Source organism: Ochotona princeps, unplaced genomic scaffold, assembly GCF_030435755.1.
Source record: "Ochotona princeps isolate mOchPri1 unplaced genomic scaffold, mOchPri1.hap1 HAP1_SCAFFOLD_150, whole genome shotgun sequence".
Taxonomy (NCBI): Eukaryota; Metazoa; Chordata; class Mammalia; order Lagomorpha; family Ochotonidae; genus Ochotona; species Ochotona princeps.
This window is the reverse complement of record NW_026698629.1, coordinates 237,622-247,686: the sequence shown is the minus strand read 5'-3', so window position 1 is coordinate 247,686 and position 10,065 is coordinate 237,622.

The window sequence follows — 10,065 nt, the reverse complement described above, 5'->3', positions numbered from 1 at the left end:
CACCTGCATGTTCTGAAGGACTTTCTGTCTGGTGCAAAGTAGTGTGCTTCTCCAGAGGCACAAAAATGCTGCTGGATGATGCTTGACAAACCGCCGTGGAGAGTGCAGGCTCCCAGCAGAGCACCAGCAAGGCAGAGAGGGAAGGGCGGAGGCGTTATACAGGGCCCTACCATGGGATTAGCATACAGCCTGTTCATCTGAGCATCACAAATCCAGTCAAGCTTCATCAGATTCTGTCTGAGCAAAAGAAGGCATCCTCCTTGGGTCGCTAGCAATTTGAGCAGACCCTGCCATATTTCTTACCTCTCACCAAAATTCACCATTGCATTTTGGAAACTTTGCTCTGCAATGCGCCTTTCGTTTTCTTCTTTGTGTCCCTCTGCTCTGCTAGGGAGGCAATTTCTCTTCTCTGAGTGTGGGTGTGTCTGTGTCTTTGTGTGTGTGTGTGTGTGTGTGTGTGCATGATTGTGTGTGTGTGTTTGAAGAGTGTTTGGAGATATGAAAGTTTGACAAGGTATTTTTAAGCATTACGTTCTTCCATCAGTGGTTAAATAGTCTTGCCCTGCAGAGCCATTGAAGAGGAAATAGAAGGGCCAACCCTAGCCCTAACCCTAACCCTAACCCTCACCGTAACCCCTAACCCTGACCCTGACTCTGACCCTGATGCTGATGTTGACCCTGACCTTGACCCTGACCCTGAGCCCTGGCTGGAGTTATGGCTTAAGTGGCAATGCCTCGGCCTTGCAGTGCCAGCATGTATTATGGGTGTGGTCTGTGTCCCAGGCGCACCTGTTCACATTCAGCTCTCTGCTTATGGGCTTGGAAAGCAGTGGTGGGTGGCCCAAAGACTCGAGAGGCTGCATCCACCTGGGAGACCCAGAAGAAGCTCCTGACTCCAGGCTTCAGATCCACTCAGCCTTGGCTGTGGCAGCCGTTTGGGCAGTGAACTAGCACATGGCAGATCCTGCTTTCCCTTTCTTGCTTTCCCGCTCTCTCCCCCTCTGTCAATCTGCCTATTCCATAAACATCAGTCTCTTATTTGTGTGTGTGTGTGTGTGTGTGTGTGTGCGTGCGCGTGCGCATGTGTGTGTGAGTACAAAGAGGAATTAGCAACCTATCAGCTGTGGGTCTGGCGCCGTTGCTCAAAAGGCTAATAATCTTCCACCCTAAGTGACAGCATCCAACAGGGCTGCTGCCTCAAGGCTTGGCCGCTCTAACTCCCATCTAGTTCCCTGCTTAGAGACTGGGGAAGTGGCAGAGGATGGCCCATGTCCTTGAGTCCCTGCCCCCCATCTCCCAAGGTTGACCCGAACCAGCTCCTGGCTTGTGGCTTCAGATTGGCTCAGCTCAGTCCATGGCAGCCATCTGGGGCGTGAACAGCAGATGCAAGATCTTTCTCTCGCCATCCCGTCTTCTCTGTGAAAACTGCAGTTCCCATAACGAGAAACAGGTTCTGGAAAAGAATTCTAATTGCATCCTAGCATATCTTGCTGTTTGTCTGTTTGTGGAGTGATTTTTGAACAAATATTGTCCTCGTTTCTTTGTACACGCAAAGTGCTGGCATCACTACGGCATGGGTCGATGGCCTTTGGACACATATACAGAACATTTTCTAGGCTTCAGAGATGATGGAATCTGTGGAATAGCAGGATTCGGGAGCACTCTGGGCTGTTGCTGCCTCTTAGCACCTGGCAGCTTAACCCAGAGGCTGTGGAGGCAGCTCAGCCCCATGTCATTCACAGCAGTCTGGGAAGTGCAAGGCAGGGTCCACTGCTTCTATCCAAACCGGAACCAGATGTGGCTGCTCGAGGGAACCCCGGTGTTTCCTGGGAAACATCGTGTGTCTCTGCCTCCCCAATCTGGTGCATTCCACGGGAGCAAAATTGTGGTGGACAACCTATCTGACAGTCCTACAGGTCTGCACCGAAGCGACAGCCTCCCGAGTGTTGCCCACACCCTGTGCCCCTCGCTTGCCAGCCTCTGCAGGAGGCCGGTGCTCCGGCATAATGGTCAAGTGGTCACTGGCAGAGCTGGCATCCAATGCCGGCTGCGCCGGAAGACTTGGGAGAATGTCCTTACCCGCGGGATGCATGAGAGGTAGGATTTCACTCAGAGAGAAGATCACAGGGCACAAAGCCTTTGTACGGGCACACCCATGCACTTCACTTGTGCACTACCCTGCCGCCAAGACATACATGCGAAAGGCTCTCGGAGTGAAGTGCCTGGGACACCAGGAGCGGCATCTTGGCATGATAGCTCTTCCTCTTGGGAGCTCTGGCCGGGCCCTGCTTCCAAGAGTTCGAGCCCAAAGTCCAGCCCTCGTGACCCCCAAAGCTTCATTGGGAGACCCGTGCAGATGAGCTTCTCAGATTTCTAGCTGTGCTAGGTGTCACACTAGGTGTCCTGCAAGCAACTGCATAGCATCCTCACCTTCGTGGAAAAGCCATTCTTCCCAGTGGGCTTGCACCCGACAAAGAATGACAACCAACAGGATTCAAAGAAGCCTCACACTCTGTGAGGTCCCCGCGGTGCTCCTGCCCAACACCTGAGGGCGCTGTGATTGCGCAGGCACAGCCTGCTGCTTGCAGCTTTCCCCTAGCCCAAGTTCACATTCCCTTCCCTTTGGCATCTCACTCCTGGTCAGTGTCCTCGGAAGAGGATGAGACCTGGAGATCCTCATAGAGCACGCTGAGTGGGGATTTGGAGCAGGATCCCACTCTGTCATCTGCAACGGGGGTCTTCAGTGGTCGAGGAACGGCCTCCTCAGGAGGCTGGGAGGAGGGAGTGCTGATGATTGTGCAGCTCCACCGGTTGCCCTGAACTCTGCTGAGGAGCATCTTGAGGGACTGCAGGTGAGGGGCAGAGCCAGGACTTGGGGCATGGGAGACAGTGCAGTCCGGGGAAGGCTTCAGCTGAGGTCTGTTGCTTGGAGGCTGCTGATGAGCGCTGAGCTCTGGATTTGGTGAGCTCTGGGTCACATGCCATGATGGTTTCCTTGCAACTCCTGCTGTAGCTGGCAGTGGCAGTGGCAGTGGCAGTGGCCGTGGCAGTGGCAGTGGCAGTGGCCGTGGCTGTGGCTGTGGCAGTGGCTGTTGTGTTTGGAGAGTCACCGGCTCTCTGGTCTGACTGGCATTGTGTGATGCAGGGACAGCAGCAGCGAGCCTTGGCCTCTTGGCGCCCGTCTGCCAAGAAGCTCTGGGCCAATGGGCAGATCTCTTGCCTGGAATGATGCTGCCGAGAGTGGAGCGTGGACACATTCTGCGTGCGGGACCCTGCGGCTTGGCCTGTGTCCACCCCTCAGGACACCTGACTGGTGCATGAGATTGGATGCTTTGAGGTCGGCCTTGCATCGTGGAGGCCTCTTGGGGAAGAGGAGACGCAGGGACTGCAGACCTCTCTTCTGCCTGAGCTTGGAGAAGAGGATTCATGCCGGTTGTCTTCTTGCTTGTGTGCACAGGCCGCGGCCTACTGGGTGTCCTCAGAAGCTTTTCAGAGGAGTCAGTCGCATTCTCACGGTGGTGTTGCTGTCTTGCTTGGGCTTTGGTGAGACATGTCTGGAGGGGAGTTATGCAATGCTTCTCTTGTCGCCTGTGTCCCTCCTTGTCTTGTACTGTCTTGGTAAAGGGCCCAGAATCCTTGGACTGCTGGATCTTCTGTGGCCCCAGGTTCTCTTCATTGGACTTCAAGGGATACAGGGCTAGGGTCCCATCCCAGCGCTTGATGGGGCACCTCCTGCTGCTGGCCATGTGACCAAAGGCGCCACAGTTCTTGCACTTCACCCTGGGGTCCTCCTCCTCTGCTGGAGGAACTCTGGGCCCAGCTGCGACCATACGCTGCTTGCCCATCTTCTGAGATGTCAGTGCTCTGTGGGTCTGGGGCTGTGTCTTCTGCATCGACAGCCACCGCTCCACCTGCATGTTCTGAAGGACTTTCTGTCTGGTGCAAAGTAGTGTGCTTCTCCAGAGGCACAAAAATGCTGCTGGATGATGCTTGACAAACCGCCGTGGAGAGTGCAGGCTCCCAGCAGAGCACCAGCAAGGCAGAGAGGGAAGGGCGGAGGCCTTATATAGGGCCCTACCATGGGATTAGCATACAGCCTGTTCATCTGAGCATCACAAATCCAGTCAAGCTTCATCAGATTCTGTCTGAGCAAAAGAAGGCATCCTCCTTGGGTCGCTAGCAATTTGAGCAGACCCTGCCATATTTCTTACCTCTCACCAAAATTCACCATTGCATTTTGGAAACTTTGCTCTGCAATGCGCCTTTCGTTTTCTTCTTTGTGTCCCTCTGCTCTGCTAGGGAGGCAATTTCTCTTCTCTGAGTGTGGGTGTGTCTGTGTCTTTGTGTGTGTGTGTGTGTGTGTGTGTGTGTGTGCATGATTGTGTGTGTGTGTTTGAAGAGTGTTTGGAGATATGAAAGTTTGACAAGGTATTTTTAAGCATTACGTTCTTCCATCAGTGGTTAAATAGTCTTGCCCTGCAGAGCCATTGAAGAGGAAATAGAAGGGCCAACCCTAGCCCTAACCCTAACCCTAACCCTCACCGTAACCCCTAACCCTGACCCTGACTCTGACCCTGATGCTGATGTTGACCCTGACCTTGACCCTGACCCTGAGCCCTGGCTGGAGTTATGGCTTAAGTGGCAATGCCTCGGCCTTGCAGTGCCAGCATGTATTATGGGTGTGGTCTGTGTCCCAGGCGCACCTGTTCACATTCAGCTCTCTGCTTATGGGCTTGGAAAGCAGTGGTGGGTGGCCCAAAGACTCGAGAGGCTGCATCCACCTGGGAGACCCAGAAGAAGCTCCTGACTCCAGGCTTCAGATCCACTCAGCCTTGGCTGTGGCAGCCATTTGGGCAGTGAACTAGCACATGGCAGATCCTGCTTTCCCTTTCTTGCTTTCCCGCTCTCTCCCCCTCTGTCAATCTGCCTATTCCGTAAACATCAGTCTCTTATTTGTGTGTGTGTGTGTGTGTGTGTGTGTGTGCGTGCGCGTGCGCATGTGTGTGTGAGTACAAAGAGGAATTAGCAACCTATCAGCTGTGGGTCTGGCGCCGTTGCTCAAAAGGCTAATAATCTTCCACCCTAAGTGACAGCATCCAACAGGGCTGCTGCCTCAAGGCTTGGCCGCTCTAACTCCCATCTAGTTCCCTGCTTAGAGACTGGGGAAGTGGCAGAGGATGGCCCATGTCCTTGAGTCCCTGCCCCCCATCTCCCAAGGTTGACCCGAACCAGCTCCTGGCTTGTGGCTTCAGATTGGCTCAGCTCAGTCCATGGCAGCCATCTGGGGCGTGAACAGCAGATGCAAGATCTTTCTCTCGCCATCCCGTCTTCTCTGTGAAAACTGCAGTTCCCATAACGAGAAACAGGTTCTGGAAAAGAATTCTAATTGCATCCTAGCATATCTTGCTGTTTGTCTGTTTGTGGAGTGATTTTTGAACAAATATTGTCCTCGTTTCTTTGTACACGCAAAGTGCTGGCATCACTACGGCATGGGTCGATGGCCTTTGGACACATATACAGAACATTTTCTAGGCTTCAGAGATGATGGAATCTGTGGAATAGCAGGATTCGGGAGCACTCTGGGCTGTTGCTGCCTCTTAGCACCTGGCAGCTTAACCCAGAGGCTGTGGAGGCAGCTCAGCCCCATGTCATTCACAGCAGTCTGGGAAGTGCAAGGCAGGGTCCACTGCTTCTATCCAAACCGGAACCAGATGTGGCTGCTCGAGGGAACCCCGGTGTTTCCTGGGAAACATCGTGTGTCTCTGCCTCCCCAATCTGGTGCATTCCACGGGAGCAAAATTGTGGTGGACAACCTATCTGACAGTCCTACAGGTCTGCACCGAAGCGACAGCCTCCCGAGTGTTGCCCACACCCTGTGCCCCTCGCTTGCCAGCCTCTGCAGGAGGCCGGTGCTCCGGCATAATGGTCAAGTGGTCACTGGCAGAGCTGGCATCCAATGCCGGCTGCGCCGGAAGACTTGGGAGAATGTCCTTACCCGCGGGATGCATGAGAGGTAGGATTTCACTCAGAGAGAAGATCACAGGGCACAAAGCCTTTGTACGGGCACACCCATGCACTTCACTTGTGCACTACCCTGCCGCCAAGACATACATGCGAAAGGCTCTCGGAGTGAAGTGCCTGGGACACCAGGAGCGGCATCTTGGCATGATAGCTCTTCCTCTTGGGAGCTCTGGCCGGGCCCTGCTTCCAAGAGTTCGAGCCCAAAGTCCAGCCCTCGTGACCCCCAAAGCTTCATTGGGAGACCCGTGCAGATGAGCTTCTCAGATTTCTAGCTGTGCTAGGTGTCACACTAGGTGTCCTGCAAGCAACTGCATAGCATCCTCACCTTCGTGGAAAAGCCATTCTTCCCAGTGGGCTTGCACCGGACAAAGAATGACAACCAACAGGATTCAAAGAAGCCTCACACTCTGTGAGGTCCCCGCGGTGCTCCTGCCCAACACCTGAGGGCGCTGTGATTGCGCAGGCACAGCCTGCTGCTTGCAGCTTTCCCCTAGCCCAAGTTCACATTCCCTTCCCTTTGGCATCTCACTCCTGGTCAGTGTCCTCGGAAGAGGATGAGACCTGGAGATCCTCATAGAGCACGCTGAGTGGGGATTTGGAGCAGGATCCCACTCTGTCATCTGCAACGGGGGTCTTCAGTGGTCGAGGAACGGCCTCCTCAGGAGGCTGGGAGGAGGGAGTGCTGATGATTGTGCAGCTCCACCGGTTGCCCTGAACTCTGCTGAGGAGCATCTTGAGGGACTGCAGGTGAGGGGCAGAGCCAGGACTTGGGGCATGGGAGACAGTGCAGTCCGGGGAAGGCTTCAGCTGAGGTCTGTTGCTTGGAGGCTGCTGATGAGCGCTGAGCTCTGGATTTGGTGAGCTCTGGGTCACATGCCATGATGGTTTCCTTGCAACTCCTGCTGTAGCTGGCAGTGGCAGTGGCAGTGGCAGTGGCCGTGGCAGTGGCCGTGGCCGTGGCTGTGGCTGTGGCAGTGGCTGTTGTGTTTGGAGAGTCACCGGCTCTCTGGTCTGACTGGCATTGTGTGATGCAGGGACAGCAGCAGCGAGCCTTGGCCTCTTGGCGCCCGTCTGCCAAGAAGCTCTGGGCCAATGGGCAGATCTCTTGCCTGGAATGATGCTGCCGAGAGTGGAGCGTGGACACATTCTGCGTGCGGGACCCTGCGGCTTGGCCTGTGTCCACCCCTCAGGACACCTGACTGGTGCATGAGATTGGATGCTTTGAGGTCGGCCTTGCATCGTGGAGGCCTCTTGGGGAAGAGGAGACGCAGGGACTGCAGACCTCTCTTCTGCCTGAGCTTGGAGAAGAGGATTCATGCCGGTTGTCTTCTTGCTTGTGTGCACAGGCCGCGGCCTACTGGGTGTCCTCAGAAGCTTTTCAGAGGAGTCAGTCGCATTCTCACGGTGGTGTTGCTGTCTTGCTTGGGCTTTGGTGAGACATGTCTGGAGGGGAGTTATGCAATGCTTCTCTTGTCGCCTGTGTCCCTCCTTGTCTTGTACTGTCTTGGTAAAGGGCCCAGAATCCTTGGACTGCTGGATCTTCTGTGGCCCCAGGTTCTCTTCATTGGACTTCAAGGGATACAGGGCTAGGGTCCCATCCCAGCGCTTGATGGGGCACCTCCTGCTGCTGGCCATGTGACCAAAGGCGCCACAGTTCTTGCACTTCACCCTGGGGTCCTCCTCCTCTGCTGGAGGAACTCTGGGCCCAGCTGCGACCATACGCTGCTTGCCCATCTTCTGAGATGTCAGTGCTCTGTGGGTCTGGGGCTGTGTCTTCTGCATCGACAGCCACCGCTCCACCTGCATGTTCTGAAGGACTTTCTGTCTGGTGCAAAGTAGTGTGCTTCTCCAGAGGCACAAAAATGCTGCTGGATGATGCTTGACAAACCGCCGTGGAGAGTGCAGGCTCCCAGCAGAGCACCAGCAAGGCAGAGAGGGAAGGGCGGAGGCCTTATATAGGGCCCTACCATGGGATTAGCATACAGCCTGTTCATCTGAGCATCACAAATCCAGTCAAGCTTCATCAGATTCTGTCTGAGCAAAAGAAGGCATCCTCCTTGGGTCGCTAGCAATTTGAGCAGACCCTGCCATATTTCTTACCTCTCACCAAAATTCACCATTGCATTTTGGAAACTTTGCTCTGCAATGCGCCTTTCGTTTTCTTCTTTGTGTCCCTCTGCTCTGCTAGGGAGGCAATTTCTCTTCTCTGAGTGTGGGTGTGTCTGTGTCTTTGTGTGTGTGTGTGTGTGTGTGTGTGTGTGTGTGCATGATTGTGTGTGTGTGTTTGAAGAGTGTTTGGAGATATGAAAGTTTGACAAGGTATTTTTAAGCATTACGTTCTTCCATCAGTGGTTAAATAGTCTTGCCCTGCAGAGCCATTGAAGAGGAAATAGAAGGGCCAACCCTAGCCCTAACCCTAACCCTAACCCTCACCGTAACCCCTAACCCTGACCCTGACTCTGACCCTGATGCTGATGTTGACCCTGACCTTGACCCTGACCCTGAGCCCTGGCTGGAGTTATGGCTTAAGTGGCAATGCCTCGGCCTTGCAGTGCCAGCATGTATTATGGGTGTGGTCTGGGTCCCAGGCGCACCTGTTCACATTCAGCTCTCTGCTTATGGGCTTGGAAAGCAGTGGTGGGTGGCCCAAAGACTCGAGAGGCTGCATCCACCTGGGAGACCCAGAAGAAGCTCCTGACTCCAGGCTTCAGATCCACTCAGCCTTGGCTGTGGCAGCCATTTGGGCAGTGAACTAGCACATGGCAGATCCTGCTTTCCCTTTCTTGCTTTCCCGCTCTCTCCCCCTCTGTCAATCTGCCTATTCCGTAAACATCAGTCTCTTATTTGTGTGTGTGTGTGTGTGTGTGTGTGTGTGTGTGTGTGCGCGTGCGCATGTGTGTGTGAGTACAAAGAGGAATTAGCAACCTATCAGCTGTGGGTCTGGCGCCGTTGCTCAAAAGGCTAATAATCTTCCACCCTAAGTGACAGCATCCAACAGGGCTGCTGCCTCAAGGCTTGGCCGCTCTAACTCCCATCTAGTTCCCTGCTTAGAGACTGGGGAAGTGGCAGAGGATGGCCCATGTCCTTGAGTCCCTGCCCCCCATCTCCCAAGGTTGACCCGAACCAGCTCCTGGCTTGTGGCTTCAGATTGGCTCAGCTCAGTCCATGGCAGCCATCTGGGGCGTGAACAGCAGATGCAAGATCTTTCTCTCGCCATCCCGTCTTCTCTGTGAAAACTGCAGTTCCCATAACGAGAAACAGGTTCTGGAAAAGAATTCTAATTGCATCCTAGCATATCTTGCTGTTTGTCTGTTTGTGGAGTGATTTTTGAACAAATATTGTCCTCGTTTCTTTGTACATGCAAAGTGCTGGCATCACTACGGCATGGGTCGATGGCCTTTGGACACATATACAGAACATTTTCTAGGCTTCAGAGATGATGGAATCTGTGGAATAGCAGGATTCGGGAGCACTCTGGGCTGTTGCTGCCTCTTAGCACCTGGCAGCTTAACCCAGAGGCTGTGGAGGCAGCTCAGCCCCATGTCATTCACAGCAGTCTGGGAAGTGCAAGGCAGGGTCCACTGCTTCTATCCAAACCGGAACCAGATGTGGCTGCTCGAGGGAACCCCGGTGTTTCCTGGGAAACATCGTGTGTCTCTGCCTCCCCAATCTGGTGCATTCCACGGGAGCAAAATTGTGGTGGACAACCTATCTGACAGTCCTACAGGTCTGCACCGAAGCGACAGCCTCCCGAGTGTTGCCCACACCCTGTGCCCCTCGCTTGCCAGCCTCTGCAGGAGGCCGGTGCTCCGGCATAATGGTCAAGTGGTCACTGGCAGAGCTGGCATCCAATGCCGGCTGCGCCGGAAGACTTGGGAGAATGTCCTTACCCGCGGGATGCATGAGAGGTAGGATTTCACTCAGAGAGAAGATCACAGGGCACAAAGCCTTTGTACGGGCACACCCATGCACTTCACTTGTGCACTACCCTGCCGCCAAGACATACATGCGAAAGGCTCTCGGAGTGAAGTGCCTGGGACACCA